This window comes from Tupaia chinensis, unplaced genomic scaffold (assembly GCF_000334495.1).
Source record: "Tupaia chinensis unplaced genomic scaffold, TupChi_1.0 Scaffold000199_1, whole genome shotgun sequence".
NCBI classification, from domain to species: Eukaryota; Metazoa; Chordata; class Mammalia; order Scandentia; family Tupaiidae; genus Tupaia; species Tupaia belangeri.
Window position 1 is genome coordinate 3,299,735 of NW_006159674.1, and position 12,474 is coordinate 3,312,208.

Sequence of the window (12,474 nt, forward strand, 5' to 3'; positions counted from 1 at the left end):
TGCTGCTTGGCAGAATGAGGGAGGGAAGGAGGCCCACCTGAATTCAAGCCTTTACAAACAGTTGTAGGACAACAAATAAGGGCAGAGTGCCAAGCTACAAACACCGGCAATGGAGATGTGCTGGAAACCTAACATTCTGAGCAACTATCCTTGGAGTGATGAGAACCGTAAAGCGTTCATCAGTCCTGATTCAAAAACTAACCTGTCTGACACAGACAGGCAGGGGAGGACAACACCCACATTGTCATTACCACCTTTAGAGGTAACAGAACAAGCGATTTGCAAGTTTCAATTCCTTTCATCTGTAGAACAAACCCTTGGTAGATGATTATGTCCAATTTACAAGAAAGGTAAATGAAGCACAGAGAGGTGGAGACGTTTGTCTGAAGTTGCACAGACACCTCTGGGTGGCAGAGAGGGAATGCGAACCTAGGCTGGGTCACAGAAGCAATGAGGCTAGAATTTTAAGAAGGAATAATTTTACGTGCTAACTACAGCAGACAAGCCCAGAAAGAAAAAGAAAAAACGAAACAAATTCTTCGGATATTGAGGCCCAATGATCACTGGTTCTTTATTGACAGTACTTTTAACACCATCTGAGAGGAAGAGAGCCTGGTAGCAAGGGGCAGGCAAAAGTGACCGTCGGCTAGGTTGGGGTGTGAAACCTGTGACTAGAGTATTCTTGTCAAATGTGAGGCTAAAAAGAGAGAACCAGGCATTCGGGAGGAGTCCTGGTGTTAACCCAAGCTTAATTCAGACCAGGAGAGAATTGGGGATATTTGTAGGGGGGTGTAAAATATCTTGAGAAAAGGCAGTTCAAAATGCAAGAGAGGGAAGAGACGAAAACCTGGATCTCACTTTCCCATAATGCATCCCCAAGGTCGATACATCACTGGAATTGGTAGTCACAATGACAACATGACTGTAAGACCAGACTGGCTATCCTGCCAGTCCATTTTTTCTGAAGGAATGTGTTTCCTTTTGCAAGGACACAAATATACAAACATGCAGAAAGTGCAATGTCAGAAGGATGACAGGAGTTTATTTCCGGCCTGGTGGGATCTAGAGAGGTTTTTGTCTTTTTTGGTTTCCCTGTATTTTCTAAAATGTACATGCACTTAAGGAGAAGCGTAACTGTACTTTTCTAAGAGAAAAGTTAAAGGCTGGCTCAGTGGCACAGTGGTAATACACTGCTCAAGAGAAGCTAAACCAAACATGGCAACAGAGGTTTGATCACAGACCTGGCCAGCCTGAAATACACTGGGCACGCACATGAGTGTCCAAGATCTGAGCAGCTGGAAGTCTGGACAAAGGGAGTATGGGGTGACCAGACCCTGTGGAGGGTGCTCATCTTCCCCCATGCCAGCACATGCCTGTGTTCTATCATGAAAGTAAAAAATAAATAAATTAGAAATTAAAATGCATTTTGTTTAAGGCAACTGTAAATGAACGGTTTGCACACCTGCTAGAGACACTATAGCAAAGGCCCTGCTGCTTCACCGGAAACTAGCTAAGAGCCCACTCAAAGCACATACCATATATTCAGTGAGAACAGAATGCAGCATGGAGACCGAGAGCAGGATTCTCCTCCCACCACCTTGCCGGGCATCTACAGTTTCTCAATGGCCAAGGGAATGAGTGATGACACCTGAGCAAAGGGATGACCCTGGAGCCCATCGGCCCTTGTTTCTTGGTTTTCTGCTGCAGAAACGGATGGCTGCTCAGTGGCCCATTATCAAGAGGATGCCTCTAAAACCAGTTAGAAACTATTTGTGTTGCCAAGGACCAAAATTGCAGGGAAGAAAGTTGGGCAGTCGTGGGGGCACTGACAGATGGTTGTATTGTGTGAGCTGGATTGTCCTTTGATGATGAAACAATAAGACAACAATGAACTTTAACACTCTTAAGTCTGGCTGGTAAAAGAAAATATAAAATGCTCATCCCTTCCCCACCCCATGTTTTCACTGTTGTCTCCCACGGTTCCTGGTAGCTATCTTGTATCCAGTCTTTTCTTTGTCACCCCCATCTTGCTCCACTCTGTTTTCTGAACCCTCTATTCTTGTTAAACGCTATAGTCTAACTTTTAGTTGTACACAACCCTTTCTGTTTTCCTCCAAACAGCATATTTTCCCATCTTTCCTTTTGCAGTCCCAGGTCTTTCTCTCACCAAGCTTCACTGCCTATTTTCCCTATTAAATTCTGTGCTTCCCCTCTGACCCCACGCTCTCTTAAGCTTTTTTCTAGTTGGTCTTCTTTGTCTGTTTCCCCTTTGTTCTTAGTGATGCCTCTGTTATCTATTGGGTTATAGAAAAGTCATGAAGAATCAGTTTTGCATAGAAAAATACATCTTGACTTTTCTGACAACCCAATAATTGGCAAGAGTGCCCTCCTCTGTAACCAAAAGTGTCTTAGCTCAACAGCTGCCCATTAAACCCCGATTATGTTAGGAATGCACTGAGGCACACCATAAATGAATGAAGCATGGCAATCCCCTGCCCTCATAGAGGCGTGTATGTGGGTTCCCAAGTCAGTCTCATACATCACGATGGATGCTACAGGAGAAATGTATATTCTTGGAGTATGTATTGGATAAAAGCAGGATGTACATAACCAGTCTATGAAAGAACACTGGACTAATTCCTTGACCTGTTACATATAACTTTCCATTTGACATTTTGTCTAGCCCCATTTTGTAACCTCTGTCCCACAGTTAAAAAATGCTAGATCAATTATATGCTGATCAGAAATTACAATGAAGGGACCAGCAGGTGGTATGGTGGTTGAGGTGCTGGGCAGTCCCACATGGCTGACCATGAGTCCTGGACCTGGTGGCTTGTTTTCTCACTTTCTCTCTGTCTTTCTCTGGCCAAAATAAAATAAATGAATGAATAAATAAAATTAAATAATTTTAAAAAAGAAATTACAATGAAAAATAGATCCTTAAACTACTATTGTGAACAATTAGGAAAAAGCCCAGATACCTGACCTCTTTCACCTGGACTGAGACCCATTTGTATGTGCTTCTCCTGTTCTTTTCCCCATCTGAATGCTTCCCAAATCTTTGGGTCCTAGTTTGTTGCACTCTGAGGTTCTGTTCAACATGAAACAGAGCACTGACTGCTTTGAAGTACAATCAGTTAACTGGTATAAGAATAGCCAATGGGTTAGAGTAAACCTTACTACCCAGAAGCCATGGAAAACTGTACTCAAGTTTATTCATCACATTAGCCAATGCTTAGACCAGCAGTTCTCATATGTCTTCAGAATCACCTAGAGTGCTTGTCTAAGTGTAGGCCCTGCATTCAGAGGGGTCTGAGTCAGTAGGTTTGATCAAGGCCTACAAACATGCATTTATGAGACCAGCAGATGATGTAATGGTTACACTGCTGGACTCCCATGTACTCAGCTGCAGTTGGAGACCTAGACCTAGCAGCTTAAAACTCACGAAAATTAATATTGGAAAAAATAAAAAAGAATAAAGGCATTTCTTACATTGGATAGAATACAGAGTCTTTGGATACTGTTGCTCTGTAAAGTCAAAAGCATCAGGGTACAACCATATGTGGACACGTACCAAGCAATGACAGCACAGGAGTGTGTATGGCATCATTGGTCCCCAGCCCTTGTGGAGGCCACTGACATCTCGATTTTTCATAATGTGATTTCTAAGGTAAAGGGCACAGGACTAAAAGCTCCCTATCCTTTGATAAAATCAGTTTATTTTCCAAATAAATCACTAATACAGTCTTGTTTTCAGAACTTTTCCCAGAACTTCCCCTCGCCCCCACCAAAGGTCAATGTAGAAAATTTTTAATTATCTGAAGGTTTCTGTTTGGTTGTTTGTCTCTAAATAAATGTGAGCCTTCTCTGAGTCTGGAAGACATCATGTCTGGGGGAAAGTTTTACAGATATTTGGTGAATTTCCAAAGACAGAATCAGTGTATACTCCAAGAGCAGAGAAAAACAGAATGTGTGCTTGTTTCTTTTCTTTGTTAGTACCAAAATAGATTTGTGTTTATTTGCTAGGAAAAAAAAAAATCTACCATGATTAAAAGGTTCAGACAGTAAGTGGTACATTTTGAAAGTGCTGCGTAGCTATATGGCTTCCATTAACATCTGTGGGAGTTTAATCCTCCGCCTTGCTATGAAAATGTAATCTACTCAGAGGCTAAGCATATTTCTGGATTGTGGAATAAAACGAAAACATTAGCAAAGAGATAAAACATCAGTGAGTCTTCTTATAATCCCACAACTCTCCTCTTCAGAAAGGAAAGACCACCTCCTGGTCTCTACTTGTATGTATGAACAGGAATTCCTCCACGGTCACACTCAGATTATAAACGTGTCCCATGCACATACTTATGTGACCATAATCCCCTCACATGCCTTTGAGTCAGTCCTCCGCCACTGAAAACAAGGACAGACGTTTCATCAGGGCAGGCTGTATGTATTCACAGAAAAACAAATCGGACCTGGGTTTTCAGTCCAAGTCTATCACTCTACCACTGGAGCACTGCAGGTCATTTCAGCAAGAAGGTCATTTTCTTCTATAAAATGTAAAACACAATGTCTACTCTATGCAGTTTTTAAAAGTATTAAATGAAATAAAACCAGAGTAGCTCTCCTGACTAGTCTAGACAAGTTTCTCCTTCCAGGGCAGGGTTGTGGCTCCTGGGAACAGGCCCCAAGAGAATAGTGGAAATAAAACTAGGAAGGATTCTAGAAGTGGCAATAGCAGAACAGCAAGAAAAATAGCTATCACTAGAATTGAGTGCTTCTATTGGCCAGCTCACTGCTAACAAGGACGATGATTTCAAACTGGAAAGCACTGCCCCTTCATCAAGAATGCTTATGATGACGATGGGGGACTGAGGCCTTCCTGGAAGTGGGTAATCCATAAGTCAGGCTACAACCCTGGGTAAGCATTTTGTATACTTTATCTCATTTAAGTCTCACAAAAGAGTCTATGTGGAAGTAGTATTATGCCTCTTACAGACTATTTATTGCTAAACATGAACATTTGGGTTTCTTGAGAAAGTATAAAAGCCAACCAATTGAAGCAAGTAGGGAGGGTTTTTGAATAGCAAATCTACATACCTGATGATTAGCAATGTTCTTTATGACAAATCATGAATCTTTTTGCTTATATTGGTTATTTTTTTATTATTACACAAATTTTTACACTCGTGCTTTGTCTCCTGGTCAGGTTTTTCAAGGATGTAAATACTCCTCTCAGAATCTACCAGTTAAGCTTCATTAATTGATATGATTAAATAATAGCAGAGGTTACACTAAAATAGCTTGAATATGATTATTTTTACCCAGAGAGCTCTAAAAAATGATTGTACTTGTGGTTCCGGTACATCGCACGTCTCTACTCTGTGCTTTATGTACTTATGACTATATCCAATTTTCCCAATTAAAGCGTAAGCTTTTAAGGGTAGGGACCCTGCTTTGCTTCTTGTTTTGTTCTGTTCTGTGTTTGGCATAGGGCTTTAATTAGGGTAGGAACTGAGTGATTGGTTTTTGAATGAATAATTATGCAAAATATACAACTTAGTCAAAGAAACAGGAAGTGCTAATTTTAGGTTAAAAACATCTAGATTGGTTTTCAAGTATCCCGTGACTGGGTTAGTCCACATGAGGCATATGTTTCATGTTATAATATCAGATTCTAGGCTAGGATGTTCATTTTTATAAAAACAAAGTGTCTCAAGGGTGATTCAGCTGGGGATACCTTCCAGAAAGATAAATATAAACCTGCTTCCTTCTGGCTGACAAATTACACATTCATGCGATAGGGAGTGGGGTGTGGGGTGGGGGGAAGAATCAAATTTCCATGAGAAAAAGGAGGATGCTTTCATTTAGTCAAGTATGATTAATATTTTTGTTAAACATCTATGCTGTGTCTATTTACTGTGATCGCCTAGATTTTGCAATATGCTGCAATATGACAAGGCCTTTTGTCAAGAATGGCCTATTTTATTTCTAAGAAACATGAATCAGACTGAAATGAAATCTTATACAGTGCTGTATTCCTAAACCATTCCCCCAAATAAAGAACCATTTTATTTAAGTAGATAAGAATTCAGATACTGAATCATGAAATCTTAAGAGCTGGAAAGGTACTTCAGTGATTTCCTCATTAATAAGTGAGTCAATTTGTTTTATTATTAGATGGCTCAGCTTTTCGGAAAGAAAGTTATCTTTAGAGGATTAGGCTGGTTAAGGCCAATACTTCTAAGAGAATTTGGAGAAAAACGTAAGAGAAACCAAGTGTTGAGGAAATGGGCAAGTCACAATCAGTGCAAGAGCACTCGGACAGAGGCAGATATGCAGGGAGGGCTTGGGTCATCGCGGAGGAAACATGTGGAGCCCTATCAGTGAACACCGCAGCTGAGGAGAAAAGTGCTTTCTTGGGTGCAAGAGGTAGGAGCTTAGGGAGCCATGTACACTAAGTGTGAGGATCAAACCAGATGACATTTTGTGAACTCTTGAGCTAGTGTAAGTGCTGGCTCTGAAATGTATTCTTTTTTCTTTTTTAAAGGTAGATTTATTTATTATTTATTTATTTATTTATTTATTTATTTATTGCCATAGGGTACATGCACACACCACAGAGTGAAGAGAGAGGGAAAGTGAGAAATCCCTTCTCGTCCAATTGCCTCTCAGAATTTTGGGGTACATAAGCACATTTACCTGGTATGTTTTTCAAGCTTCTGAGTCTGGTACTCAAACCACAGAGCAAGGCATGTAGAATCCAGCATCTTAACCTCCATACCACCTATTAATCGATGAAATGTATTTGTTGAAGTGGTTGTTCCTAGCTAAATGTGTGAAGGGATGAGGGGAAAAGAGGTTCTAATAACCTCTTAGTATTAAACAGTTCCCTAAAAGCAGACTCTGCTGGCCTGTCATTGCCATTTCCACCCAAATCAATTTGCTCCAAGCATCCCAAGCCCATCAGGTCACAGGTAAAAGAGAGCATTGAAAGCCACCTGTGAACTGATTTATGGTGTCTGGTACCATAACTGTAGTTTCAAAATCCACATTGAACTCAAGACAAATGTCAACCAGAAAGGTATTCCTTGAGTGTGAAAAATTAAAGAATATAACTGAAATATACAAGAAGCCTTTTTTTTGGGGGGGTAGGGGGTTTGCCTTAGGACATGTGCACTCACCAGAGAGAGAGAGATAAAGAGAAAGAGACAGACAGACAGACAAAGTGAGAGGAAAAGTGAGAAATCACCTCCCAGGGGAATGGCCACACTACAATCCCTTCTCCTCCCAGGATCTTGGGCATGCATGCACCTGGCATGATTTTCAAGTCAATGGGTCCAGGACTCAAACCACTGTCAGCCATGTGGGAGTCCAGTGATGTAACCACAATGCCATCTCCCAGTCCCTATGAAAAGTCAAACAAAATCCTGGGAAATGTACACTATGAAAATAACTATGCTGAATTCCAAAACCTAGGGTATCAAAATACACTCGCTTTAATTCCATTTGCCTAACTGTTATTAAGCGAGATTGGCCCAATGTCAAACATGCTATGTGAGTGCCTAGATCTCACATGAGATATGAGGAATGCCAGTAACAGCTCAGTGGGGGCCGTCAGAGGAACACTGCAAAGACACGGCAGAGATGATGCATCTCCACGGTAGTCACCTGGGCACAATCCATTAGAAAGAATGCTTCTCCTATACACGCCGCCACCACTCCCTGAAAACATCTTCCACATTGGCCATGACATCAAGTACAGAATTTCAAAACACTTTTTAAAAAATATTAGATCACAAACATATAGCTACAATATCCTATCAAGAAGAAGGTTTCACTAAGAATAGACAATGCTGAAGAGGCCTGATGGTGGCCCTGTGAGAGAGCTCCGATTGCATATCCAGAGCTCTCCTAAACACACTGAGTCTGGGAGTATGACTATGATCAGAAGCTGGCAAAGCCTGGACCTTCTTCGGAGGTACCTGTCCATCTGCTTGTCTCTCTCTCTCTCATTCAAAAAAAAAAAAAAAAACTAAAAATAAAAAACCTAAAAAAAAATACAATATTAAAAACAAGGAAATGGTTACCGATGGAGATAGTTGATTTCTCATTTTGTAGCCACAAAAGAATCTGCCAGGGGAATGGCCACACTACAATCCCTTCTCCTCCCAGGATCTTGGGCATGCATGCACCTGGCATGATTTTCAAGTCAATGGGTCCAGGACTCAAACCACTGTCAGCCATGTGGGAGTCCAGTGATGTAACCACAATGCCATCTCCCAGTCCCTATGAAAAGTCAAACAAAATCCTGGGAAATGTACACTATGAAAATAACTATGCTGAATTCCAAAACCTAGGGTATCAAAATACACTCGCTTTAATTCCATTTGCCTAACTGTTATTAAGCGAGATTGGCCCAATGTCAAACATGCTATGTGAGTGCCTAGATCTCACATGAGATATGAGGAATGCCAGTAACAGCTCAGTGGGGGCCGTCAGAGGAACACTGCAAAGACACGGCAGAGATGATGCATCTCCACGGTAGTCACCTGGGCACAATCCATTAGAAAGAATGCTTCTCCTATACACGCCGCCACCACTCCCTGAAAACATCTTCCACATTGGCCATGACATCAAGTACAGAATTTCAAAACACTTTTTAAAAAATATTAGATCACAAACATATAGCTACAATATCCTATCAAGAAGAAGGTTTCACTAAGAATAGACAATGCTGAAGAGGCCTGATGGTGGCCCTGTGAGAGAGCTCCGATTGCATATCCAGAGCTCTCCTAAACACACTGAGTCTGGGAGTATGACTATGATCAGAAGCTGGCAAAGCCTGGACCTTCTTCGGAGGTACCTGTCCATCTGCTTGTCTCTCTCTCTCTCATTCAAAAAAAAAAAAAAAACTAAAAATAAAAAACCTAAAAAAAAATACAATATTAAAAACAAGGAAATGGTTACCGATGGAGATAGTTGATTTCTCATTTTGTAGCCACAAAAGAATCTGCAGGGACATGCAAACCATCTAACTTACTGTGTGATTTGTAAATCCAAATAAAATACCTGGTTAACTCAGAAAGATGAAAGGGATTTAAAGTCATATTTTGTATATGTCCACAAAGAATAGAATGTAGATATCATTTATGAACTTTTCTCATTCTCCAATGGAAAGCAGAACTTCTTCTGACAGTTGTATAAGTAGGTCTCCAACAAGGTAGCCTGCTAGTAAACGTCATTTTGTTTCACCCCTTTCTCATCACATAAAGAACAAAATATTGAATTGGCAGCCAATATTGTGAAACAATACCTAATTAAGGGGGGAGTACATGCACTACGTGCATCTAAACTGAGCATTAAATCAGATTCATGGTGCTATTTATTACTATAGAAGCAAAAAGCCAATATTATTATAACATTTCAAAAATAAGGGAAAATGAAATATTACCTCTAATACAACTTATTCTGATGGTACTCATTCTAGGCTTTTTCCTTTAATATGTATGTGTGTATTTTCTTTAACAGTCGGCATGCTAAACCCTACTTTTTATATTTTGCTTTTAAATATATGTATACTACAGTAATATATCTTTCTTTCTATTTTTTTTGGAGAGGTTTCTGCTATAGGTCGTGTGCACTTGCAGAGAGACAGAGAAACAGAGAGACAGAAAGCAAGAAATCACCCCCCAGGGGGGATGACCATGATGTAATCTCTTCTCCTCCATTCTCCTCTCGGGATCTTGGGCATGCACGCACAAGCACCTGGCGTGAGTTTAAGCCACTGGGTCCAGGACTTGAACCGCAGTCGACTACATGGGAGTTCAGTTACATAGCCATTACACTAACTGCTGGTCCTGATATATCTTATTGGCCATTTGGATGACTTTCTACCAATATTTTGCTACTATAAAGGGTACTGCAATAAGAATTTGGTTTTTTTGGAGAGGTTTTTGCTATAGGGTGCGTGCACTTGCCAGAGAGACAGAAATACAGAAAATGAGAAATCAGTCCCCAGGGGGGATGGCCATGCCACAATCCCTTCTTCTTCATTCTTCTCTCAGGTTCTTAGAAACACACACATACACGCCCGGCATGAGTTTAAACCACCAGGTCCAGGACTCGAACCGTGGTCCACTACATGGGAGTTCAGTGATATAGCCATTACACCAACTGCTGGTCCCAGAATTTTAACTTATGTAATCCCTTCCCCCCTTTTTAATGCCAGAGGGTATCTGTGCATGAAAAATAGACAGAGAGGGAAAGACAGAGTGAGCCTCCCAATGAAACCTGGTCATGCCACAATTCCCTGTCCTCCATTCCTTCCTGTTATCAAAATCCTGGGTACACTTACATGTGCACACTCTGTTTTGAAGCCACTGGGGCCAGGATTTGAAGTGAGGTCCACCATGTGGACCCTGACTGCCTCCACACGCAGCACTTAACCACTGTACGACAGATCCAGCTCTCACTCTTTGACCTTTATTTTCTTCGGCTGGATTTTAGAGAGAGTTATGGTTCTCGACACATAGTACGCAATCCAAAATAGCTAAATTACTGGGCTGTCGGAAAAGTCATGACATATTTTTGCATAGAAAACATAGAAGGATGTCATGACTTTTCCGACAGCCCAATATATCTACTTAGGTGTAAGTAGATATCTTGATTCCTCTTTATCTCAATAAAATATATTGATTTTTTTTAGAATCTGAAAAGAAAACATGGCAATACTAAAGCATCAATTCATTAATTCAACATATATTAAAATATAGTCTCCCCTAGGTACTGCTTTAAGCCCTCATAGAGAAGATATCATTGTAACTATGAACCTTATATTCTTATTAAAAATACTCTTTAAAAATTGTTTGCATCTCTCCTCTTTGATGACGTATGCAGGAAGCGGTGCTCCTAGGAAGCTGTTTTGACAAATGTGGTCTCTAATTAACTAGCAATTCATTACAGGAGCACAGATTGATCTAGGGAAGATGCCAGGAAGTCCAAAAATTAGTTAAAAAACAATTAAATCACTTGAGTAAATTTGGGAATTTAATATATAATAGAAGTAGCGTTTTTAAATCATTGGAGAAAAGGAAGATTATTCATAATGACTGGATTTGGAACATGAGGCTTCCAATTAGAAGGAAAAAGTCAAGTTCTTTCCTCACGCTTGACAACAAATAAAATTTCGGTTTTTTAAAAATAGGTGTGAACAAAATAAACCAGAAAATAGCTACATGAAAACATGGGTGAGCATTTTAATAGTTTGAAGTATGAAATTGTGTGTGTGTGTGTGTGTGTGTGTGTTTGGGGGGAGTTTTTCACTATAGGGTGCATGTGCTCGCCAGAAAGACAGAGAGACAGAAAGCGAGAAATCACCTCCTAGGTGGATGGCCATGCCGCAGTCCCTTCTCCTCCATTCTCCTCTTGGGATCCTAGGCATACATGCACACACACCCGGCATGAGTTTAAGCCACCAGGTCCAGGACTCGAACCACAGTTGACTACATGGAAGTTCAGCAACATAGCCATTATGCCAACTGCTGGTCCCGAAGTATGGAATTTCATATAGAAGTTTGCTTACATAGAAGTCATGAGAATATGGAATTTACATTTTTAGGTACATAAAACTGTGACACGTCAATAAAGCACACACAAAAAAAAAGTGAAAAAAAAAAAAAGGACAGACAAGAAAATGTATACAAACAATACAACAATGGGCTGCCGTCCATATGGTACAAAGAATTACACGTGAAGGAACCCTCCACTGAGAAATAACAGACGAAGGACACGAACATGAAATAAGCATGTGGAAATCTACTCAAATGTTTATGCCTTTAAATAAATATAAACCAAAACAATCAAATATTATTTCCCCACTAAATTAGTAGAAATTAAAATACTGGTAACGAACATTCAGTGCTGAGGAATCTGAGGACAAAGAAATTACACGTGGATGGAGAATGCATAAATAGATCCACCTATTTGGGGGGTAATTCAGCGACACTGAAATTTTGCACATCTAGAATCACTTCCACAATTTAGAAGCGCACACACACACACACACACACACATAACATATGCATTTACACACATACATATGCAGTCAACACACACACACACACACACACAGAAAAGGCTATGCTTCATGTCTTTTGCCCAAGGCCAGGAGTAACTAACTTCAATTTACTGATTATACAGACTTATTCTACTGGAAAACACTGGTGGATTGAATTACTCACAGCGAATGGATATTCTGACCCTCACTGATCTCACCCTTTACCCAGTCACTTAAGCCCTGATATTCTATCTTCCATTGTTTTCTAAGGATTTCATACATAAGTCTTCTTATACAACTTGAGACTATTACTATTTTCAGGTTCCATCCTGTACCTAACGCAGCACTGCACACACTAGATATGTGTTTACTGAGTGATGTGCACACGTTGCAGGTGTTCAACAGTCTCTTGGACTTAA

The 12,474-nt window shown here is 40.4% G+C and overlaps 1 protein-coding gene and 1 long non-coding RNA gene across 2 annotated transcripts in view; one reads left to right on the forward strand and one right to left on the reverse strand.

Annotated features, from left to right (window-relative positions):
* Nucleotides 1-12,474, reverse strand: part of ANK3 (ankyrin 3) — a 743,189-nt gene that overhangs the window by 308,440 nt on the left and 422,275 nt on the right. The window lies entirely within an intron of this gene.
* Nucleotides 4,771-12,474, forward strand: part of LOC102489047 (uncharacterized) — a 32,567-nt gene continuing 24,863 nt past the window's right edge. The window contains exon 1 of the long non-coding RNA XR_334339.2: nucleotides 4,771-4,918. This is a non-coding gene — a long non-coding RNA (uncharacterized LOC102489047). The remainder of the gene's footprint in view (nucleotides 4,919-12,474) is intronic.